The sequence below is a fragment of the Cygnus atratus genome, chromosome 3 (assembly GCF_013377495.2).
Source record: "Cygnus atratus isolate AKBS03 ecotype Queensland, Australia chromosome 3, CAtr_DNAZoo_HiC_assembly, whole genome shotgun sequence".
In the NCBI taxonomy this organism is placed as follows: Eukaryota; Metazoa; Chordata; class Aves; order Anseriformes; family Anatidae; genus Cygnus; species Cygnus atratus.
The window spans coordinates 99,858,098-99,884,600 of NC_066364.1; the positions used below are offsets into that span (position 1 = coordinate 99,858,098).

Here is a 26,503-nt window from a genome sequence, read left to right on the forward strand (position 1 = left end):
GTAGATCCCTCTAAAGGACATGGCCGTGTTTTCCCCCTTAGGTCCTAGCTTTGTGTAGCTGTTGAGGAAAGAGTTCCCAGTGAAAGCATTAATTGCTGCCTGGCAAACTACCGTAAGTTAAAATTTCTATTTAATAGAAAAATTAAAAGGTTATAAATGAAAAAGATTTTGCACAGCTCTGCCAGTAATATTGTGTCATGTTAATTTTAATGAAGCTTCATTAAAGTTCTCAGATAAGTAAGAAAGATAATTGTCGTTCATTAACATTGTGGCTCTACGCACAGCTGAAAAACATGCTGTAAAATGTTAGCAAGAAGAAAGACTCAGATATGACTCATAAGGAATGAGATAGTGTAAAATAATTAATTAAGCCACAAAAACTGCATCATTGATAGCTTAGTAAACTACCAGGAGACAAGAAAAAAATTAAGTTAGAGTAAAATAGTATCCTTTTCAACCTTGATGTGCCTAAGTAGTAGACCACATACAAAAGCATGAGGTCACTTAGGACTGAATCCTGACCGTAAAAGCAGCCAGTACTCCTCCCACCGAGGTCTCTGTGTCTGATGTTCTTATTCAAGGGCAGAGCAGGGTCTTCATAATTTAGGACATCTTTTGCACAGTGTGGTTAAAGATAATAATTTGGCCAAAGATCATTCTTGATCTGAGAGGGTTAAATTAAGTTCTGACTATACTGTAATGTGGTTTTCTGCTGTGATAAACCCCCCTTGTTTTCACTACTGTCATATCAGGCACGTGAAAGAAAAATTGCAACTATCTCAGTATTTTCACAAAGATTAACTTGACTTTGGGCAGGCCATTGTTCCAATAGCTGGTATACCAATATTATTGATATGACAAGAAGAAATTGACTGATTGGGTTATTTTGTTTGTTTGTTTGTTTGGAAAATAAACTCAATTTTGCTTGTTGTACACCTGAATCCTACACATTATCATAATTTCATTTTAATGACTGTAGCTCTGCACACCTGTATAGAGAGCAGGTTTAAATTACTTTTTTTTTTTTTTTTTTTCCATGCCTGACTAAGTAATCCCCAAGAATTCTTAACAGATTTAAGTATAGAAGCCTGGATCGATTGCTGTTACATCTCTGAACAATTTTTTTGTGTGCACTTATGCCCAACCATGTAAGTGTATGACCTCCAGAAGCAGATCTTGCATAGGAAGTTTCAGTTTGGAGAAAAACATCTCTGTCAAAGTTATAATCATACGTGAAGAAGTGACTATAATAAAAATCACTGCTGTCAGGAGTGCAAGGGGTGCTTAACCACTGCATTACTTTACCATTCTTTAGGTAAAATCTTTTATAACTAGATATTCACTACAATATCAGATATTTCTTATAAAAAAAAAATAAACTCTGACTAAATCATCTAGCTTTGGTGTATTTACAGGGTTTTGGTGATTGACTTCAGTATTTCCCTTTAATCAAATCTTCTATTTCTGAAACAGATAAAAAGTTAAAAGTAGCACATATCATTAGTGGCAGAACTAAAAGACCCTATGTAATGGGGCAAATCAATTTATTGAAAGAACTGGCAATCAAGAAAAATAAGTGTTTTGACATCAGGTTCCACAAGACATTGAATTTCATTTAGGAAATCTTCTAAAGAAATCTGTTAATTTGGAACAAACACTGTCTTAGACAGATCTGTTCTTAATTCAGTGAAAATCCCAAAGTTTTTTTTTTTTTTTCCTGAAATTTAGGCATTTGTTGGCCAAAATTAAAATTAATTTCTGCTAAGATAGAATTTTAGGAAATGCTCTTAAAGTATGTGCAAAGATAGATTATAAAAAATATGAAAGGCATCTGCAAATTAACTGACTAAAATTACTCTTTTCATTTTTGCAATTAAAGCCCATAACTAGAAAATATTGTTGTCGTTTAATTCTCTAGGAAATGTTTTGCTAACGTGCAGTTAGTAATAATAATAATCCACTGCTTTCTCATTGAAACTCTTTGCTTTCTTTTCCTCAGAAATATCAGTAGGAAACTTGTGCTGGGGTGTTGCATGTGGCGTTACAAGCATACTCTACCATCTGCCTTTATAAAAAGATAGATATACACATTGCAGGAAAGTGTGGGGGTTTTGTTGCTGTTGTTGTTGTTTTTTACTAGCAGCTGAAACAAACATTTGCTTTACATAGCAGCTGAGTTGTGCATTTTATTTGAGGACATCACGCATCTTTTAAAAATGTATTATTTTGAGCCTGAACTACATTAAAATCCTGTGCATATGTGTTGCCATTGTCAGTGCTTCTCCAATATGGTTTGCAGAAGCCGGCTGGTTCCTCCTGCCCTACACAGTGGTTTTATAACTGAAACATTTTACAAAAGGGATTGGAGGTGGTAGGAGGAAACATCTCTTTGCTACTGGCAAACAGTCTCCATATCAAAAAAGTTAGCAACTTATTGCTATAGGAACAAAGATGCTACACAGTACAATATGAAGCAGGACTTGCTGTGTTGGTCATAAATCACAAAGTAGCTGAACAAATCTGCAATGAAAATGGCACTCTAATTTTCTGTTGAAAATCTAAACAGCATTCTCACCTTGCATTTCACTGTGCTGGTGCTGCTCTACAAAGGAGAATAAAACTGATTAGCAAATTGTTAATCCAATAATTGTAACAAATAATTAGCTTTGTAATAATTAGACAGAGAAGCATATAGAATAAGAACTACATAAAATATGAACTCTCTCTTCTCCATCCTCCTTCCCCATCCCCATCATGTTCATGACTATTTTGGTAAAAACATCTTTTATATGAGATGCCAGACAGTGGTTTCTTCTTTTCCAATGAAAACATTAAAAATAAATAAATGGTAAGCCTAATAAGATTGTGAACTGAACATTAAATACACGTACCAAGGCCACGTTGCTTTTTTTTTTTTTTTTTTTGACCTTCTCTTCTTCTCATCATCCCCTTCTCAGGACATTCTTTTCTTGTTGTGAGCCTTTGTAATTTCTCTTTAATTATAAATTGTTAATATAAAAACACTGTAGCCCATGAAGCCTTGGGTATGAAGATGCTGCTCATGTCAAAACTAAAATCAGATTGACGTGCCAGAAGAAAACACTTTTAAAACTGGTGAATATTCAGCTCTGGATAGGATTCCCTGCTGGTTCGACCAGCTCACCTCAATATATTTTTAGGTGCTTGCCAGCTAGAGCATCTACTCCTTGCAATTTTAAAGTTTATTATGACTCAATTTTTTTTTTTTTTTTTATATTTCAATATTATGTGGGTGTTTGTACTTGTGTTGAAGCCATGGAACATGACCCAGAGCTGAAAAGCATGCAAAATGCTTAAAGCAGAAACAAAAGAGAGCTTATTCAACTGAGGGGGACACAGCCAGCTGGTATCAAAGCTGTCCAATGAGCCCTGGCTGGATGAGGTGCACTGGCAATGCCTTGGGTGTCTGGAGAGACCCTGTGAGCAATGGGACTGTGGTGCGTCATTTTGAGCCTGGCTCTGCGTTTGGGGCTCTCAGAACTGTTCTGTAAAACCTTTTAACCATTCCTTTGTAACCCCCCTCACTGAGATCAGACAAACAGTCCAAGGTACAGAGGGGGAGCTGTGACCAGTCCCTATCTCACCACCTCCAAAAGAAGCTGCTTTGGAATCTCCCCTCATTTGCATGGGGAGATTTAATTTCCATCCCTTAAATATGACGAATTGCTGAGATTTCCTTCAGTTAATGCTTTTAACAGCTCCCAATAAACTTCATTAATCAGACCAGCTCTAGGCCCAACGTGCAGCCTGGAAGCAGCTAATTTGCCTGATGAGCCCACGACTTTAGTGAATAAACAGGTGGATAAGCTGAGGGTTTTATGGCCTTAATTACACTCTAATCAGTTCAGCACTTGGCGGGCAAAAGGGAAGAGGGAAATAGGAGGCAGCAGCAGTAAGAGCAGCCACCTCTGTGCCTCAGCCCTTCCTTTCTGCTTCTGCTTTATGCTCCCCTCTCCTGCTTTTCCTTACCAGTGGTCACTTCTCCCCTCCTTCCTCCTCTATTCTTTCACATTTTTCTCCTCTTTTTTCCTACCCACCCCTTCCCACTTAAGCTGGCATCTGATGGAGAGGCTGTTTTGTTCTGACTTCTTGCTGCTTGCTGCCTCCCCTTTCCCTCTTTCTTCCCCTCTGTCCTCCCCTCGTTCCCTCTCTCACCTTTCCCCGTCCCTGGCGGCTGGACCCATCTCCCCCTGCTTCCCCCATCCCTCTCTCCCCTGCTACATATTCTCCCTGTCACAGTTAGGCCGCCTGACAAATCACTTCAAGGGCAGCCTAACTTTGAAGGACAAGACAAAGCTTTAGCATATGGTCCAATCCCCAGATGTTTGTCTCTCTCCTGCTCTCTCTCCCTCCCCTCTAAGAAGGGCTACTTGGGAAGCCTGGCGTGTTTTTTTTTTCTTTTTTTTCCCCTTTTTTTCTTTTTTCCCCTCCTCCCCCAAAGTTTTGCTGGGGGGCTCTAACTGGCAGCGAGGGATGCTTTTCCCTTTACAGCCTCCCAGTGGAGGAAGGGGTGATAAGGAGCGGGCGGAGAAGCAGCGCTGTTTTTTCGAAACTTAATTATGGTTTTTACAGCGTGGGCATGGGCGGTCTCAGCCCCGTGGGCCAGGGAGGCGAGGGACAAGTGTCACCTCCACGCTCCTTTGCCACTGAGGCATCTCTTCTGGCATCTCTGCCGCCCCTCCGCCCCCTGAAAAGCGGCGGGGCCCTGCAACCCGGGCCGTGGAAATTGAAATGTCTGTGCCCGTGTCCACTGCGGGGATGGGAAAAGCTGGTCTGGAGGTACGTGCCTGATGGTGAGGCTGAAGAAAAAAATGAACCAAAAATAACAACAAACAAGGCGTTGCTGCTGCTTTCAAAGCAACACTGGGTTGTGGAACTGGCTGCTAAAACTGGCCGTGGGACTTAGAAGCAAACATTATTTTTCCTTTCAAAAAACTTACTGTAAGAAGGATTTGTTTGAGCATTTTATCTCAGCTGTCAAAGACACATTAAGAGAATAAAAGATGGTATTCTCCAGTACACCCTTCTTAATATAGTTTTTCATCCTGTACATGTAACAGTACTGAGACTTAAAAAAAAATGAACTGTCACAAAAGGAAAATGGATTTTGTCTTCATCCATTTTCAGAGGGATTAAAACATCCTTGTTATTTTGGAGGCTGATGTGATTTTCACTTGAAATTTGCATGGATGTCTTTAAGATAGCTCCTATTTATTTATTTTTTAGGTATGCTAATTAGCATTTTTTTCACAGACATAATAAATATCTGCAGTGTATGCTTCAATTCCACCTTTAACAAACAAACAAACAAAAAAAAACCAACCAAACAAAAACAAACCTTGGTTTATATGACCAGTGTACATATTATAAAAGAAAACCCACTGTATTCTTTACAGATTAATTTAGAAAGTTTTTCCTTTATAAAAGACAACACTTCTTGCTTACATTAATTTTTAAAGAAGAGAATTGAAGTTATTAACCTTTAACTGCCGTTGCTTAAACCATTTTTCCCCAAAATAATTGTGAGGCAATGACTCCTTCTTAAAATTGTCAGTGTAAAGAATACTTTTGAAGAAAGTTAGACAATGACCCGTCTTTTCATTTTCAGTTTTATAGCTGTAGGAGCCTCAGGTGTACTTAGTGCTAGCTTTCTGCCTTGCTCTTATGATAAAGTGAAATCCTGACACTTAGTGTTTGGTCTAAGGGAGAAGAAATAGATGGCAAAATCTAGCAGTCTTTACTTACTGTATTCAGATTAAATTACTTGCCCCTTAATAAAACTACATTTTGCGTAGCTATGTTGCCTTAATAAAACTGGAGCTCTTGCTATCCTGCTGTTCATTTCGAGGTTTTTGTATTGCCTTACTATTAGATAATCAAACAGAATTAAGATTTTTTTTTTTTTTTAAATGCGAGAGACTTTGTTTTTGTTTTCCCCCAAGTTCTGCAAGTTCTTAAAGTGGCCCTGGAGAAATACAAATGCACAAAGCGACAGGCGAAGCCGGGCCCGTGCTCAGCACTCAATCATCCCTTGTCACAGGTGCAGCCACTATGCATTATCCTGCTGTGATTGATAGAGTGGGTTTGTGCAGACTGGGGGAGCTGGGCATGGCTCAGATGGGGCCCTGTCATCCTGGCTCCATTTCATGCTACCTGTAGGGAAAAGGAAACTTTGCTGCTGGGATTGGTGTTTCAGGGCTGTTCAGAAATGTTACTTCTTTGCACATAATGTAAAGGTCATATTTCCTATAAGTTAAACGTAGCTTCTAGCTTTACATGGTAATAATAGGTAGAAAAGAAGTCCAACACTTGCTTGCATCAATAATAACTTCACAAAATTGCTTTCTGTGTCTCAAGCTTTTTTTTTTCTTTTCTTTTTTTTTTTTTCTGTTTTAATTGGGAACTTCTTCAGTGGGCAATGTACTTGAATACTTTCCCTCATCTTTAGACTAATTTATTCATCAGAGTTACCTGACAAAAGGAGCACATTATTGGTGCAGCGCTGCCTTTTTAAGGCACATTTGATATCAAAGTTACTGGTCAGAAAAATAGCATAAAATATACATAAGCAGATTGTTCCATGTAAAACTCAAACTAAATAAAATTCTATTCCCACTATATAACAGGTGACCTGAGAGTCTACCTAAAGGAACTATTATTGCTCTAGGACATAATGTAATAATTTATGCAGTTAGAATCTTTGACACGTTTTTTTTCGGCCGGGGAAAAGAGTTTAGGTTTCTTTGCCTATGATCATTCAAGATCTTGACTAATTTATGTAAGATCAAAGATGACAACAAGCTCACCAGTGTTATGTAAAACTTATAATATCCTCCAGTTCCTTCACTTCTTCCTGTAATGGCCAAAGGCAAAATAAATTGCATAAAAGGTCTCCAGTTTTAAAATGGAAAATATCTTTCATTGGGATTTTTATGTGATCCCCAAAGATTTCTACCAATGTTTACAAACTTAATCAGAATGAACATAAAAATATTATTGCAAGTGGTTCTGGGGGAAAACAGAGCCTTGTTTTGTTTTAAAGTATTAAGGAATTACAATAATATGGAATGACATTTAAAAATGGGATTTTGAGTTCACATCTAGATTTATAATAATTATTTGCAGAAACGGGTAACTCTCGGATATTAATTTATGAATTCTAATTTATCATCCTGTAGTCTCCCCCTTTCTCCATTTCATTTCTACAGGAAAAAAATATGAAAGCAAGGAGGCTGTATGTTTTAAACCAATAAAAGAAATTATGAAAATTGCTTGCTACTACAAATTGTTCTTTTAAATAGTCTTAGTATATTATTCTGATTTTATTAGTTTAGTGCCTTTTTTTTATTTTTTAATTTTTTAATACTGATAACAAAAAGTAGGATGAATGATCAACACATTTTACACTATCTACCCTGTGCTGGAGTTTCTGCATTTAAATAATTTTCAGGGAGTTTTAGAGACCATGCTACACTGGCAAGTACATTCCCACATCCATGCTCTTGTAATTTTGGAAAGATCACATTCCTTTCATGAGCATTTTAGGAAAGAAAGCAATATCTTTTAAATTATATCTGAGGTCTTTCAGAGAGGAAGAAAAGTAACAACTTGGCCATATATTAGTGTAGGTATTTGCATATAGACACTGATTTATGTATAGCACACTTGAGTACAAATTAGTTTCACTATTTTGTTTTTAAAATATGCCAGATAGCAAGATAATTCAAAACTTCATTTCTTTCCCTGCCCCTCGCCTATCTTGCAGCATTTTGAAATATGGTCCAATTAATCCTTTTCTTTTTTTTTTTTTTTTTAAGAGAGGATACTTACCTGTTATTTAAACCCTGCCTTTGCAAGTGTGTTTTACCTAAACACGTAAAAATATGAAACAGCTACTTAAAAAATGCTTACCACTATAGCATAGTTAACATCACCCTGGAGTAGTACATCATAGCTAATTCAGTGAGCCCTGCTTTACAGCTGCCACAAAGCAACAAGCAGTAGTTATAAAATGCTCACATATCAGGATATTCCTTTAACACCTCATTTATTATTGTAACATGAAAAATGTCCCCTTCCATTTATTATGATCTCACTGCATTAAGGGTCTTAGTCACAAAGAAATGATTTGTATACTTGCACATATAAAGGTGCAATTTTCTTGTGAAACAGAATTTGTCTAATGAATTATCTTTGATGCAAATGAAATGGATGTTTATTGAATGGAGGATGGCTAAAGCTGAAGAAATAGAGTTGTATACAGAGGTAGATGACCCCTAAATGAGTAGTTAGGAGATAGGGCTTTTTTTTTTTTTTTGCCTTTTTTTTTTCCCCCTGTGCTTTATGCATATTTTCTGTGTAAAAATGCAGGCAAAAAGCAGCTATAAACAAAGATAAGAAATACAGACAAACAGACACACACACTTGAGTGTAGGTTGACAGTCCACTGCCTTTATAGACATATGATAGACCCAGAGGCAAAACCAAAGCTGCCAACACAACTACTAAATGAGTCTGCCAAAGAGCCAGATGCTGCAGCTGGAAAAGCATTTCATTGTCTTAGCAGCTGCATACTGCAATTGCTATCGCAAGAGGAGAAGGAATTGGGAGTGTGATTATAGGAGAAGGAATTAGGCGTGAGATTATCAACTAAATGGTACCCAGTTACACTTCTCTATATGTGTGCATGTGCATAGACCTGCATACACATAATTAGGACAGCAACTATTTTTCACTAGTGAGTGAAACGTATTATTTTGTTTTGTCAAAGATACTAACAGAATTAATTAAAATGTTAATTAAAATGTTGAAGATGACTAGTTCAGATTTTGTATTTTTTGCAGCTGTTGGCTGACAGAGGAATGACTAACTCTTACTTGTGTGCGTTTTGGGAGCCCTCAAAATACAAAGCTTTCCCTCTCACATCCCTCCACATCCTGTGAATAAGGGATTTTTTTTCAGGGAAAATGAATCAGAGCAGTCCAAGAGTCATTAAAGCACTGTTTAATGTCTACCAGGCTCAGCAAGGACATTGTATCCAGAACCTTAGGAATCTCAGGAGATGATGCTGGAACCTTCACTCATGCAGGCACTTCATAAGAGCAGGGATGACTCAGAGAGCCTGCATGGCTTGTGGCTCCCAAGGCTGCAGGACCCAATTTACCACGTGCGAGTTAAATAACAAAAAGAGGCTGAGCAAATCTGCCCTTGCAACACAGTCCTTCTATCAGGATCAAGAAAAGAAGACTGGTGGTGACTATCCCTGCTCTTCTTGAGAGGCAGCCTGAGGTCTGCGTGGACACAGTGCTCAGTCTGGCTTGTATGATAGCTGTGCAGACCCTTCTAGCATGAGGTTATATACACGTGAATTTACAGTGACTTGTAAAGACAGATGTGTGTAATTTATAGAACTGTCCCATGTGCAATCAGAAAACATGGTAGCTGGACTGATGTTCACATTCTTTTTCTAAGCAGCAGCATAGATTTGTGTGCTGAACTAAAGAAGCCTTTATATAAAATTAGGGATTGGGAATGTATGTACTAAAGCCTCCTTGGCTAGATAATTACATTTTTATCATTATAATGACCTGTCATACTAACAAAGTTTTTTGTCCCCCCCCCCCCCCCCAAAAAAAAAAAAAAAAGTTAATCAACCCTGTAAGGGAGGGGACTAGAAGAGAAGATCAGTTGAAATCATTATTTCACAGGCTAGATATATTTTAAAATGCTACCTATTAAGTGACTGTGTATCATTTACATACTATTTGTACTATTAAAAAAAAAAAGTGACAAATTATTGAAAGTCCCAACCTAAATGAACTAATATAAGCGCAGATCTTGGCTGGCAGACTGTGCAGGGAGTGCCTATGTGTATGTATATATAACTGCTTTCAGAGGGAGCAGAACTGTGCATGTGTTTTTGATATTAAAATATAGAATCTGAAGTAATGTCACATACACTAGCTTTCAAATATGTCTCGAGGTTGTAGGACAAGAGAGAGAAAGAACTCTGCAAAATAATATTTGCTCACTTTTCTGTTATCAGTTTTTACTGGGAAACAATGACGTTCAATATACAGTATAGAGAGGGGTAAAAGGTTATCTCGTTAAAATAATGTTGTGCTGAGAATGTGGGCTCCACCATATTTAGAGACAAAAATTTTCTGTCTAGCTGTCTAATGGAATATGCATGAACAGTTAAGAGACTTTCAATGAGAAAATGCTGTTTTCATACTTTTTCAAGAGAATCTTTTTTTTTTCTTTTCTTTCCATAGATTTAGTCATTTCATTTTGTTGCCCTTAAGTCAGCTGTGGCTCAGATCAGTGGATTCAAAGAAATAAAATAGCAAGAGAAGGAGAAGGGAATGTCCTCCATAAGAAGTTGCAAGACAGATAAAGAACTGCTGTTAGCCGTCGGGTGGAACAGTTGTGTCTCCCAGTAGGCTGAACAGGCTGGCTGATACATCCAGGGGGGACGGGTGTCAGGCTGGTGCAGGTGTCAGTGGCTGCCGGTGAGTGATTGCACCATCAGCCTCCTACCGTGATCCATCATGCGGGCCCAGCCGGTGAAGAATCACAGCCTCAACAAGGTGCTGAGCCCAGCAACATATCATTAAACAAGGTTACCACAAGCAGATTTGTTCCCATGATCAATCTGGTCGATAACCGTTCCACCTCGCTGTACATTTTCCCCCCTTTAAACCGTAAACAAGTATTATGAAAGTGGTGGCAAAACAATGTAAGGCTTGAGGAAGACTTCATTTTTCCCATGGCAAGTTGCAGATTTCTTGTAAGTCCCTTATAAATCATGAGAAATAACCCTTGCTACAAAAATTTGTCCTCAGACTGATCCTCTCAGCTTATTCATATTTTATAACTTGAGGTTGGTTATTTCTGACTCATTATTGGATGGATATTTTTTTTCTTTTTCAGCCCCCCAAAAGAAATGTGTGGATTTCTTTTATGTTATAGGATGTGGTGTGTTGTATAAACCTATGTCAGTTTAGATTCATCCTTAAGCAATCTCCCAGAAGAGAGAAATAAAACACCTATTTCTGTTATTGTTTCATTTCAGTTCTAGTCTCCTGTACTAACTCTTTGCCAGATCTAAACAGACCTTCTGCCACCCTGCCCTACCCAGCATCCCTGTGCTGTGTGCAGACACCCAGGCCTATGAAGGTCCCTATGTTTTTATTCCCCTGAATGGAGAAGTCTCCTCTGTGTGCTTGCGGGGCTGATCAACCTTTCTGCTGTGGTGATGAGCTGCAAACCCCTGGAGAGAAAGTGGGGGTTCCTCCCATCCCCCAGCAGAAAGCAGGTCACCAAGATAGTGCTTATTACAGTCATGTTATGAGTGATGGCGGCCAAATCAGAGAGTTTTATAAACTCATAGGCAGCAACAACCAAGTTGGCTTTCTCCACAGCAGGATGCTGAGCTTTGGGAAATGTTGGCTGCAGGGGAACACACAGCTGCCGTTCTTCCATTAGCTCTTTTATTAATACAAAAAAGTTTTGTACTATGCAGAAATACAAATACATTTTGTGGAGGGACTGAAAAAAATTTATATGTGTACTGGAAATGGCAAAGTAGACTGAAAATAGGTGTCTTTTTATAGTTATGCCTGTGACCACATAACAAGAAATCCCCTTGCAACTGTGCAGTTTGTAGGGCAGGATAGGCTGTTACATTTTTGTGTAGTACATAGATCATAGAGTCATAGAATTACAGAATCATTTAGGTTGGTAAAAACCTCTAGGATCATCAAGTTCAACTGTTAACCTAGCACTGCCAAGACTAAAATGATAGATGTTGTTAGTAAAGCTTGCTGTGCACTGGAAAAAACCATAAACCAAGTCCCTAACCCATGCATTGGGTTAAATTGTAATTTAAGAAAAATTGTAATTGTCATGTTAATACTTAGTGGGGTCAGAATCAGACTGTATAAAGATAATATTTCCTTTCAGGTACTTCCAGGTGGATAGAAAGGCTCAGCTAAAGTACTGCCTCCAGAAGAAAGCTGAAACTTTCTGCAGAAGAAAATTTCAGTTTTCACCTAAACCATGATTTTGAAAACAGTTTATTTAAGTTAGTACAGAAGATTTGTGTTGTATGTCCTGTTTTGTTTATGCCATATTCCATTCGAAAGGATAAGGAGGCTAAAACTGCAATGAAAACCAATTCTGAGATGACTGTTTCAATTTGTGGGACTAAATTATCTTTAAAAGTTTTTCCTTGTAGACAGGCTGACCATGTCTGTGAATGAATGGCTGTTGTTAAACCTGTCTGACCTTCTCATCAATAAGGGTGAGACTGAGGGCTCAGGGGAATATATGACACATGGTGCCCTCCTCTGCTTTGCACTTCAGGTCAAAAATTGCCTTGGATACAATGTCAGCACCTACATCCAGTCTCCACAGCTTCCAAGCAGTTGATGCTCCATTGCTGCTTCAATCCTAGGGGCTTCTCAGCATTACAGATGCCTCAGTTACAAAACAGATGCTTTCCTGGGTACCAGGGATCTGTGCTCCTTTAAGGGGACCCCAGACATCTGTCTTGCCATAACCATAGCTCAGTGCCTGCATCATATCGTTACACTATATGCTTATAACAATAAAATCTTGCTATAGGCCAAAAGAATATGGAAAGCCAAGAATTGATTGTCATCATAACTGAAATCGTAGCTATCTGATCAAATGATTGTTATTAGTATATTGGACCATATTCCATTGCTACAGAGAAAAGTAAGCAAGCAAGCAAGCAAGATGGTGATACTGAATATTTTCTTTTGGTAGAACCCATTTCTTTGGACCTAATAGCAAGAAAGTATCATCATGACTCTACTTCTTATAAGGTAACTACTCATATAACATCTTTAGTCCTGCTCTCTGCAGTATGACAGTGTCTGGCATGAACTAGGCAATGCATAAAATAGAGAGTCTTTGCAGTACAAGCTGGTCTGAAGGTCTTCCCCTTTTGTCTAACTTCTCAGGCAAGAATGAGTATGGACATTTCTTTACTTTTCTCAAATGAATACAGTTTTTGGGGGAAGCAGTTTAACAGCTTATAAAGAAGACAGAGGCTGTTCCAGCCCAAAACAGACTTCAGAGGCAGTAAGACCTCCCCTTGAGGAGTGATTTTAAAACATAATTTCATCCTATTTTAAGAAGAAGGAATCTTAACAAGAATTTCATTCTCTACCAAGTGAAGGGAGATACTTCTCCAGGAGCTGTGTAATGCTAGAGAAGAATGTAGGGGTTAGGATGAACCTTAGCTGAATCATTTCATCCTTGGCAAGACCAGGTATTTCCCCATTCAATGGGCTGGCTATTTGGGTCCTGCTCTGAGGCTCACGTTGACAATATGGTGAAGCCAAATACTAAAAGTTATGGGTTGCAACACTCAGAGCTGTGATAAAACCCAAAGCATGTCACATATTTTACAACCCAGAAAATCAGTTCTGAATGTAAATTGCTGAATAGCCCTTAGGTGAGGAGAGTATATACAGGGCTTGATTTATACCCTGAAATCAAAGAGGAACCTTCAACGAGCTCATAAATGCAGAAACGGAGTAAGTGGATTAATGGATTTTTGAAGGTGTAGTTCAATACTGAGGTATGGCTGGTCACAGAATCACAGAATCATCTAGGTTGGAAGAGACCTCCAAGATCACCTAGTCCAACCTCTGACCTAACACTAACAAGTCCTCCAAATATCTTAGTAGTTTTAGTCAGGTGGTGTACACAGTTCTAGTATCTGAGCTGCTCCTGCAAGACCCGGTGACTTTTACAGTGACCAAACTGTACAGGGGCCAAGGAATCAGCAGTACACCCACAGGTGTCATTGAGAAAGATCTTGGCCCAGGGAAGTCAGTGGACATCACCACAGATTTCAGGGAGATCAAGATTTTGAACCTAGCTCCCAGCAAGGATGTAACAGCATTTAGACTTCATCCTGGTTGTTACTTAAATTGTTAATCCCTACTCCAAATTTTTGTTAAGTCACCATGCATAATATAATAATTTCCTGTGACTGGAAAGCATGGATGTCTCCAAATCTAGTCTGATAAGATACTAACAGTCTCCTAGGCTAGCTCTTAGACAGAAGTCCCATCTACGTATTCATGAATCTCTGTGTTTCTGGTGATGCAGAACCAGAATTAGAAGTTGTTCCCATGTCTCCTGATTCTTTTTTTTTTTTTTTTTTTGATCTTGGTGTTCATGAAAATGACAAGCAGTTTGGGAGCATTGCTGAATGTTTATGGTAGTCTGGTTTTTAAGAGTTTCAGAACATTTATTATTTGAAGTTCGCTTCCCTAACATGAAAATGCATTTTATCACATTCAATATTTCAAAATAATATATTTCCTTAGGTTACAATTCAAAAGTGGGTCATACATGTATGCATTTGTGCATTTGAAAGGACCTCTTATATTATCATATTATGGAAATAAATTCACAGTAATAAAGAACTAGTTAGATATGTGTTTTTTGTTTGTTTGTTTTCTATGTTTGTTTGTTTGTTTGTTTAACCTACAGTGAATTCAGCTGTGGTTATCATTGCTGGTAAAGCCTGTATCAAGACCTCATCCACAAGATCTGCCAATAGTGGACTTCTAGCGTGTATTGATATATGCACTAGAGAATTGATTGCCTGCCTGGGTAGATAAGAACATATATTGTTCTTCAGTGGGTGTAGTGCATTACTCTTTCTTGGCTAATGTGATCTCAGAATCCTTCTCAATAACATAATTCCACCAATCAAACCAGATGACAAAATATAAATTTTATGGACTTGTAGTCCTCAATTCATAATCCTTTGTAAAAGACAAATATGGATGAGTGAAGTTTCCCATAATGGAAAAACCATAAAATTTCACAGTCAGCCAAGGTTCTCTTTTTGATGTGTTTCTTATGTTCATTCTTTTAGCTTTTCTACAGATTTAATTTCCTTCTCCTGACAGTAATCCTGTGATAGTAGATCTAATTTTTCTGTTAGTTAGTAAAGAGTAAGTCCCAGAACTAGAGAAGCTATTTAATGTAGTTAACACCTGGATGAGTTATGGCTTCAGTGCTGCATCGGTAGTACCTTCCTAATAGTCATGGGTGGTTCTTATGGTACAGGAATATTGAAGATTGAAAGAAAGACTAGTAATTTTATTTTTCCGGATAACAAATAGTCAATAATTCTGTAAAAGCATTTGAAAAATAAAGTATGGTTACCTACATATCGTTACTAGCTTTTTTTTGTTGTTGTTACTAATTAGAAGGGGAAGGACATTATAAATTTTATTGAAAAATACATTTTTCTCTGTATCTCACTGTTTCTGCAGATATCTGTATCTTTTTCTCACTGTACATACATTTCTCCACTATGAAGTTGTTACTAACTCTGCTTTTAAAAGATGGATATCTATCTATTTACATCCAGATCCAAAAATGTCAATATACCTTTAAATCTGCAAAAATCGGGAACTTCTTTATCCTATCCACTTGAGCATTATTCAAGGTCAAGCTAAAAATTCATTTTCATATAGTCAAAACAGTATTGCTGCATACCTCAACTCCTTATTGTAAACCTGAGTAATATGCAGCTCACAAATCAGAAATTCTTCAAGAATAACCCAAATACATCTTAGATAAAATTTATTCTCTGTGGAAATTTTGTATGAAAATCAATCAAGGAATTTTTCAGATTCAAATGGCCTCTGCTGCTCACCATAAATTTAACCCTCATAGAATATGATACGCTCTGCATGGTGTGTTATCCTATATGTACAACTGTTTCCTTGAAACCTTGGTAATAGAGAGTAATTATATGCAATAACAAAAGGAAGTGCAGGAAATTATTGCAATTAAGAAACAATTGGAACCCACAATTAACATTCACAATGAATTTCTATGTTTCTTTTTACTATACCTTCTGAAAATAAATGCTTATTATTGGCAAGGGACCATATTATTCCAGCAATTTTTTTTTTAAAAGCTAAATCCTCATAGAAGTCAGTGGGGAGTTCTGCTGAAAACTGAATGGACCAATATAGTCCATGGAATGAGCTGGCTGAGGAGGAATATTACTGTTTATCCTGGCCATTTCACAGTACTTGTCATTACCTTTCAGTGGCAATAAGGTTGCAAAGAAGCAGAGCTGTGAAAGATGTCCCTCCTGAAGGTGGTACGTGGCTCCATGCCAGGCTTCACAGGCTACTATGTCTGTTTTGTGAACTGTTTCTCAGACAAAGCTAGCCACAGCCTTTTTTTTTTTTTTTTTTTTAAGAATCAAAATCCACAGATGTTGTCTAACAATGACATCGAGAATTGAAACTACATGACTCAAACTCACTCCAAATGTTCTAATTGTATTCATAAGAATATAACGGTCAGTCAGCTGCAGGATTGTCAATCAGCATTCATTGAGATGAGTTTTCCTTTTTTTTTTATTTTTAGAATTTTGTTCTAAATCAAAAAAATATGTGTTAGTAACAGTGAACAGTTATCCTTTTTACTCTTTATACTCCACCTCTTTTTCTGCTTTTCCCAAAATTACTTAAATTTGTTAGGGTCTTTGCAACATGTTTGTTCTGAGATTCTCTTCAATGTTGTCAAACCCAGTTTTAATTAATCATTTTCTTAAATATCATAACTTCTATGAAACCCGTGAAGTACCACAATGCCCTTTAGTCATTACAGAAAATTAAATGAGATTTGAAAATCCAGCGTCTCTTCAGTGTTAAGTGATTTTAGAGAAGAGTATTATTCATATCTGGCTTCAACACCCAAGACACATGAATTCTGATGTTTTCATAACAGTGAGACTGAAAAAGAAAAATAATGAAACAGTACTGAAACAAAATCTTTTGAGCATAGCAGGATGAACATAGGAGAAATATTTGACCAGTTTAAATGTGCTCTACTTACATAAAATAAATCCAAATTCACACGTCCCTGGATAAACCTACTGATATTTTGGCTTGCATTCCAGTTTTATAAAATTATTTTTTATTCCCTTTTACTATTTGGGGAAATGAAATATTCCAGAATGAACAAAATATGCTGGTATGCCATAATAACACTTCGAGCAGATATACCAGAATCTCCCATGGAGAGAATTTGCAATGCAATAACAGCATTCAAAATTCTGTACCAATACCTCTGAATTCCCACTTCAACCACAGCTCATACTTGTATAAGCTATGGACTGATCATGAGAAAACAGTAAAACTGACTGTACACAAAGTTCCTTGTAGAGGTGAGTAACCTGAATAAAAAGAAAATGCCACATTTACCATTCACTTCTTTCATTTCTAGTAATGATGTTACGAGAACACAATTTATTTTCAGAGTTTAACATGCTTTAGGTAAAATTTAAAAAGTCTGTAAAAACAGATAGATAACTGTTGCAGACACATTAATAAGTCAAATGTCAGCTATTGATTGCAACCCACTAATTAGGAATAAAATTCAGAAACGGCTTTCTGGATCTGGTACCTTCCTGTAATTCGTGCTGTGCTGCCATCATATTGCTTCTTGTTTAATTGAATGCCATTAATATAAGTGGGCATTACATATGTGGCCTCATAAACAAAATAAAATTTGATGCCTCATGACTGAAAGAAATACAGATTCTCCCGATGATATCAAGGCATATCTATTTTCATATAAATATTTTATTTAATAGCTTATTTAATGTTTTGCTAAGGTCATTTCAATATGTTAAAATACTATACAATATTGATGTTCAAGATAGATGAGAGATTGTTTTTTGAGATGCCAGCTGATGTGACATACAGTGGATCCCCACAGACTAAAGTCAGGATTAGAAGACTCCCACATTGTTTGTAAGAAAGGGGGATGAAGAGTTGTGATGAACCCAAGCAACAAAATGAGAACACCAGAGATAGGAAACAGGGAGCAAATCTTGGAAAAAAAAGTACATGAGAAAGGAAAAACACACAGCTCTGAGCATAAGTGCCCGTGTTTTGAGCTTAAAAACTATAGGTAAGATCTCAGCATGGGGTGGTTAAGCAAACGTTTGACATATTTATAAAAGAAAGCAACACAGTGAGTTCACAGATGATCGTAACCAAGGGGTACAATATAATAGTTTGAACAAAAGAAAGGAATACTCCACAGTTAATATTTATATCCCAGAAATATATAAGAACCTCAATAAGAGAACGGGACCTAAATATCCTAGACAGGTGACAAATATATAGCATGCTGCAAGGCCCAGGGAACTCCCAGTCCAACTACATGTAAAATACAACAGCAGAAGGAAATAGAAGTCAGGGAGATACCACAACAATCTGGGACAGTCTTAGCCCCACTGTTGAGGCATGAAACACATCAAGATGTGTCAAAGCCAGAGCACCTTTTGGATTGAAGGGCATTGCTGCCTGAGGGTATGGGACACATTATGGGATGCAAAAGAGCAAAATATATATACACAAAAACAATATATATACACCCATATAAATATATATACACTAAAACAATATATATACACCCATAGAAATGAAGAAAGCAGTTACAGATAAAAGGAGACTCTCAGAAACATATAAATCATAAAATCATTTGCTACAAGGAAAGATCCCTCTAAAAATAAAAGCATGTTCACTAAAGCCAAGATGAAAATTAGGTGTGCAAGCTGAAAGCTGAAAGCAAATAACAAAGATATTACCAATGTGTGAGAAGAGGGCACCTGGAGACTAAGGTCTGTTGAGTAATTACGAGGACCTGAAGACAGAACAGAACAGGCTGAGGACTTTTGCAGGCTAAATAATTTTGTTATGAACGAAGAGAAAATGAATTAACAGTAATACTAGACTAGATAATGTACAAAGGATTAAACCTTGCAAGTACTACAACAAGGCAACTGTATATCAATATGGTTCATCTGTGGAAATTATGGGAAATTCTAGTTCATACAGGGATACAGGAGCATTAAGAATAGAGAGAAAATGTTTGAGATTCAAAGGGAAAATGGAGGAAATAAGTTCACTTTAGCACTGAGCAAAGAGGGGTTTGGAGTCATGAGTTACAGATAAAACCAGAAAATGTTGAGGGTTCACTGATTAGTTATATTCAGTTGATCTAGATTCATACACACACAAAGACCCTACTGAACATGAAATACGGCTATGCTTGTACATGTAGAACTAATGCTGAGCATATTCTTGGAGCACAACAATTTGTTGCAAGGAAAAACAATGTTTCTGTGCAGGAAAATGCAAAACAAGAAAAAGTTATGGGAAAGGACATTGAAATGTAAATGAACAGATATATCTTACAGATGACAAGTGAGTTCAGGATTCCAGTGAGGGAACAAGAGGAATAATACAGGGTTGATGTCTGGGATTCAGAAGGCATTTACTTGCTGAAGGCAGAAACCTGAAGTTTTGAGGAACGCATTTAAACCATTTTTTTTTTTCAGAGAAGTTTCTCAGAAGTGAAGAACAACCCTAAAGAAGTAAAAATACAGATGCTCTGACTTACAAAAATATTGGTTATTAACAGCCTTGCTTATTAAGATGCTCATCCTTATGGCTTTCTGTGAATGTTTTTCCGACATAACATTCAAATATTCTTGTGTCTCATAACAGAGAGAGCCACAAGCCTATCAGCTCAGTGCCCAGCAACAAGACCTTCCCTGGCTGAACAATGTAATACCAGCTTGGGGTTATCAGAGTGTGTAAGTATAGCCAGGTGGCTTATCAGAGACCTTGAACGTGGTACATGGTTAGAAAGACTGCTTGATGCTTTTATCACAGATGTTTCTTTGCTTGGACTGTTCTTCCTGACTTGGCATAAATTCTTTTTAGCAAATTATTGTATGTACTGATTAAAGTCAAGCAGCCTATTAATGATTACAATTTAATTTTGAGGTACATAAAAATAAATTCATTAATAATAATAATAATAATAATTATGAATAATTATTAATATTCAATAAATTTAATAAGTTGTTTATTATTATTATTATTAGATGTATATTTAATGAGCAAGATATAAACAAATTTGATATTTGGTTTTGGTGTTTTATCGTGCAGACCTTCACAACACAATGCAGGGGACAGAGCAAACAGGGAAGCAACAGCATCAGGGAAGAGAGGTAATCTGCTGGAGGTAGGAAAAATGACTATTTGTTCATGGCAATCTTAAGCAATGTTTTGAAAAGTTCACCAAAAATTTAGAGGTCTATGCAAGTGACCTGGAGACATTGTCCTTGGTGCTGCTTAGGCACAGTTGTCTGTATACAAGAATGGACCAACATAGTGCTGTCTTTACCACTTTAAGAACTGATAATATTGCACCACTGACTTGTTTGCATAATGTGCTTCGTGCTTCTCTCATCATTTCTATGTCATTCCTCTTCCTCTTCCTCTTCCTCTTCCTCTTCCTCTTCCTCTTCTTGTCTGCTTGCTTCGTCTTTAAATTTTGCTTTTTGAATATTTACATACCTATACAACACACACAATTATATTTGTGTATACAAAATAAAAACAAAAATGCATATGAGTTATGAATGAATATAAAAATGTATATACTAATCATATGCGTATCATAAAATCTTCAAAAATAAATGTTTTATATGATATATCATGCCATATATGAATGAATAGGCGACAAACTTCTGATTAATCTTTCCTAATACAACATTTTACAACGTGGGAATTTGTATTTTGCAAAACCGTCGCTGACTGAAAAACAATAGAGACAAGAAAGCAAATTAATACAATAGTGGGTCAAAAGACATATTCAATATCTACATTGAATAAAAAGTACAGTTAATATTCATGGTACTTAGGACATTCTACTACCCAGTTACCTTTTTTCTCATTTTTCTAATTCATCTGTGAAACTTGAAGATGCAGGATACATAGGAAAAACAAAACAAAACAAAACAGTTGACTAATATTAAAGGATGAGTTTAATCACTTCTGAAGAATGATAAAAACAGAAGTTGATGTGGACTGAATTTATGTGGACTTTGCACCTACATATTTAAGGCACGAAATGATCAACAGTTAAGGTCAGAAAATCAAATCTAAATTCATTTGGTATTATGTGACAATTTGGTGGGTATCCTACTTCTCAAACATTCATTTCTGGCAATTCTTAGAAGATGTTTTCAAGAAGGAGTATGTCATTAACCTGTTCCAGTATGTAAATTTTAATGGTGGAAATCTTTCAACATTTTTTAATATTTATTGGAAACCTCTACACTATTTAAAATTCTTGGAATGACAAAATAGAAACAAACATTGAAATGTACTGCTGATTTAAATGCTCCCTGAACACAGTATAACATCCTCCCAGTCCCAAACATTAATGATTATGGGTTATCATGTTGGTCTTCTCCTTGATGTGCTCTCACAAAAAACTATCTGCAGACCTGCTTCCCCACCCCTGGGTACACCACACTAAGGGCAGAAATAATTGCAATGGGTGGTGATAAAGAGAGCTCAGCATGTTTAGAAGAGTTTCATATGGAGTTTTGCTCACATGTACAAATCACATTTGCTGACTATTCAGCCATGCTTTGTTATATCCCTGATACTGTAAGTCACAGAGGAACTCTCCCCATGCTTTTCCTTGTTTGTTTTTCAGGAGGCAAAATCCAGGCAGCTGGTTCCTGTCCTGTGATCACACTGTTGGCTGTGTTTTTTCTCTTGTGTGTCTGTATGCTGTGCCAGCCAAAATTTACCTACTACTGCTTTCACACAGACCTCATAATCACTTCAGCAACATATGCCAAATTTTATTGCGTACCTTTTTCATAAAGCAATTTCTCTCTGCATTCATCCAGTCCGTATCTATCTGCCTACCACTGAACTTCAGAGAGCAGCCTGGTTAGTCTCAGGGTTAGGAATGCAAAGTTCACTTGAAAACATGATATAAAAGTTTCAAAGTTACTGAAAGTGTAAAGACACATTTCTGATTGCTTTTGGAGAACTTCAGTTTAAATGCTAATCATTAGATCATCTGTAATACAAACAACAGAAGAAAATATCAGGTCTCCAATTTAATGGTTGCTTTTTACCTAATCTAAACAGAAGATTCCAGCAGGTAGGATTGAGTGATGCTATTATTTTTTTTTTCTTTTTCTGATACTCTTACAGGAAATGCATTCTTCATGTTTTACAATTTTATCGGCTGCTAAGTCTCTTGTAGTTAACATCCAATGTTTCTTGGCTATTTATAGAGTGATCCTTTTTTAAAGCAATATGTTTTGCCTGTGATCTCATCTACCTGAATCATAGACTTTCAAAACTACTTTTTCACCATTTACATTGAAATTATGTTCTTTGTTGTTGTTGTTGTTGTTTTTGTTTGTTTGTTTTTAGTATCTTTAATTTAATTAATTATTGCATCCTCTTCTCTGCATTTTTTCTGTATTTTCTACCTATAGATATGTATGCAACTGGTTTTGTTTGACACTGATTATCTTAATGCTCACAACCTCCAATAATGAAGAATTCGTAAAAACTGAAGATGTTCCCAGGTTAGAAGGTCCAGATGATCCAGATCTAAATTCAAATCTTTCTTCAAAAACTGAAGGCATTGAGCTTTGAGGAGTCATGAAATTTGACTCAGAGATCCAAAATACCAGGTATTAAATTTACCAGGTATTAAATTTACACTGATAGAGACCAGGCTGTGAACAGCTGCATTATGCCGTATAATTTTGCTCACATGTTCAATGTAGCAGATACTTCTCCACTTCTCCAAAGAAGACATCCATGCAAGTGGCAAGAAGGAGCCAAAACCTGCCCTCAGGTAGTGAAGGCCCTTATTTGATTGCTCCAAGGAAGGTGTAGACACATACAGGCTCCGTTAATTGGTATAGGTACCTCTTGTTTTGGAGGACAGAATGCCTTTCTCCTACATACTCAGAAGAAAGAAGGACTGTCTAAGGTGCTCAGCCTTGCATCTCATTTTAGCAAAGAAAAATGTGGCACTGTAGTTCTGATGGGAACATAATTGCTTACATGAAAGATTATCGTTGAGATACGAGATATGCTGTACTGAGGCTGTGGAGAGGTTAGAAGTTTTGACTTACCAATAAAAGCTCTGTGTAAAAGTGTTTAGTTGGTATAAAAGCGGTTGATGAAAAATCTAAGAAAGGACTAGATGTCACAGTGGTTAATCCTCCTCTCTAGTATCTGACCTCTGTAAGGCTGGAAGTAAAATAAGTTAAATGAACTCTGCATAATTCCTTGTGGTTATCTGTCACAAAGTCACCTCATGATTCAGCTGTAGTGTCAGACTCTCTGGGGGAGGCTCTGCTGCCAGAGCAAAGGGCAGCAGCAGATCAGGACCAAGGCATCACCCACTGGCAACAGTGGGAGAGGAAAATCTTGCTGCATTTGCATACACTGTCTTTTTTCCTGCTGATGTTGTTGGCTCCAAATTCTGTGTGTTTGAGAATGCAGTTACTTAGTTTGCTCCAATTTTGAGGGAGAATTTTTCATTTTTTTACAAGACCCTTAAAATCACATTGCAGAGGAAAGGGTGTATTATAATTATAAATATCAATAGTAATAAAAGTTTATTAAAGGTCATTAAAATGAAAGGGGATGGCTATAGATCCCATCACTCTGAACTGACTCCCTCCTCTTGTGTTAATTAGAAAACTCAGATAATGGTTCTATGGGGGAGTGCAAGGGAAATTTAATTACGAAAGTTTAATGGGCCACTATCTACTTTCTGCCAGATTAAAAACTGATGATTTACACTATTTTAGATACTAGTGTGGGCTCTCTAACAAAATATGTTGCAGAACAAAGAGTAGCGCAAGATTCTTCACAGAGAATATTTTGCTCACTTTTAAAACAAAGACATAAGACATCTAAAAACTGAGCAGCAATGACAAAGCTGTTACCACCAAAACTGAAAGGAAATACCTAGTCAGTTTCTTAAATTTAGTGTTTATTATAATAAAATGAAGAACATTTTTGCATGAGCACGAACACACATCCTGAAAAATCCTTCCCACTCCCCTGAAAAAAATAATAATAAAATAAAGTAAAAAGAGGAAGGAAGGAAGGAAGGAAGGAAGGAAGGAAGGAAGGAAGGAAGGAAGGAAGGAAGGAAGGAAGGAAAGAAAGAAAAAGAAAGAAAGAAAGAAAAAGAAAAGTAATAGCAATTTGAATTAGCTGTAAGGTCATTTATCAGGTATTGAGAAAAGCTGGAAAAATCACATTGTTAAATTTTACAAATTCTTGGATTGGGATTTGCATTCATAAACATGCAGTTAGGTTCTTCAGTTCATGGTCTTCATCTCATAAAAGCTTATGGCCATGTTTAATAAAACAGACCTTTAGTGGATTATTCTTATGTAATTTGTTTGTGTGTGTATGTGTCTTAAAATGTGTTAGACTTTGAGAAATCAAAATACTTAAGGCATACATGTGAAACTGATAAAAACTATTGGCTTTAAGTCCTCATGTCCAAGTGCCCTAGACACCTACTTTATGGGGAGTTATGGCTAGTCAGAATGCCATGTGTATATATTTTTGGATAATGTTGAAACCTTGCACCTGAGATTAGTGGCTATTTTTGAAAAATTAGTTTTAATCAGCTCATTAGGAGTGATACTTCAGAAAAGTATATATATCATCTCCAGGAATCTTTCTTCAAGTATCCAGTACAAACTACTGTTTCTATTTAATATTATTAAATTTAAATCATCTCCTTAAAAAAAAATAATTAAATGTTTAGCTTTAAAGTGTTTTTATCAAAAAAGAGGAGGAGGAAAAGATTTGATGTATCAAATGATTTATTTTTAAAAAGAGGATAAAGGTAAGAGAAGAAAAGAAACAGAATAAGAAATAATGTCCAAAAGCAAAGCAAAATAAATAAATAAATAAAATAAATAAATAAATAAATAATAAAAATAAAATAAAATAAAAATCTAATGCACTTTTTTCCTTTTCTGGATAGGTTTTGGTGTCTAAAAGTTGAGAACTCAGCATTATAAACCCAGGGCTGGTTGTCAGCTCTAATTTAGGTAGACACAGACAGTTTTATATAGCAGCTTTGTGGCCTGGAGCTGTCTGTCTTGCAGTCAGAGGCCCACTGTGTCAGCTGCATGTCCTTGAATATTTCAGGTAGAATGTAGCTCTGGGAATTGCCATCCTCCTGAATTTCAGGTGTGTAAACAAAGTCTCCTATCTTTGCTAATTTATTGCCATGAAATGAAACAACATTAAAAACAAATACAAACAAATAAACAAAAAACATCAAAAGACAGCTCTGTTCTTCATATTCTTCAAAGGTCTTAAGCCACCTGGGTGTATACAGATTGAGCAATACTCATTTCTCTTGATCTGTTCCACAGAAACAGGGTTTGCCTACCTGCTCTGCAGTTTAGCTCTCCTCTCTCATCCATATAACATAGCTGCCTTCAGAAAAATCTGTTTATGCAGTGGATATGAATTAAAACTAAATATGTTTGCACACAATCTAACCTTATCTGAATGTAATAGCAACTTTTTGACGGTGCATCTAAATTTATAAATAGTGTAAAAAATATGAGAAGGCACTTTGAATGTCTAGACTTCACTTGCTTAGATTTCAAATATGTAATGCTGAATAGATATCAAAATATTAAGATTTTCAGATATAATTAAGAATAGCATGCCCAGGAATGTTCACATGGTTTTTTGCTTAGTTTCAGTGAATGATTCATGGCTAAGCTCTGTAAAGTATTACTTAGTTCAAACCTTTATAATCACAAAACCTCAGGAAAAAAAAAAAAAAAAACTTTATCTTTGAAAAGTTACTGACTTCATTAAGACAGCTGTTATAACTATAGGACTTTATTCCACTGACAATTTATATAAAGAGAGAGAAAGAGACACTAAAAAAAAAAAAAAGTTTATTTCAAGTGTGTTGTTAATTTTTATTGCAATCCTTTATATGATTAAGATAGTGCCATAATTAGTCTCAATGCACTAATAAGTTCTTGGTTTCTTCCAGACACTTAATAAGGACCATTCATTCTCCAAGGGGATCACAACCTGAAATCCTGCTGAAAGGCTGGTGCTACAACAGAGGTCAAAGAGAGAGGAAAAGAGGTGAATTAACTGGGAAAAATGCCAGTTATTGTCTTGATCAGATGAATGACCATATGCTAAATGACACAGTAAAATGAATGGATGCATACTGTGTTGATGTGGTTTCTTTCTTTTCCCTTTTCTTTCTTGTCTGATTGTACATGATGTAGTTGTTCCACATGGCAGAAAGTCCACCGCTTCCTTACCATGTCCATTATTGTAAGAAAAACAGGGGTGTGATCTAGTTTTTGAGTGACACTTATTTTACTAAAATAAGAGATTGGAAATCCTACTAAAGGGATACAGAGCTATGAATTAAAAGCTTCAGCACCCTGAAATGTGATGGGCCAGATCTTCAACTAGAGCAAATTGATGAAGCTTCTTTAACATCACTAAAACTATATCAG

The 26,503-nt window shown here is 36.5% G+C and overlaps 1 long non-coding RNA gene across 1 annotated transcript; it reads left to right on the forward strand.

Moving 5' to 3' along the window:
- Positions 1-26,156, forward strand: LOC118255684 (uncharacterized). The gene is made up of 5 exons (XR_004781015.2): positions 1-112; positions 19,638-19,726; positions 20,085-20,160; positions 22,448-22,648; positions 26,020-26,156. It is a non-coding gene; the product is annotated as an uncharacterized LOC118255684 (long non-coding RNA).
- The last annotated feature ends 347 nt before the right edge of the window (positions 26,157-26,503 follow it).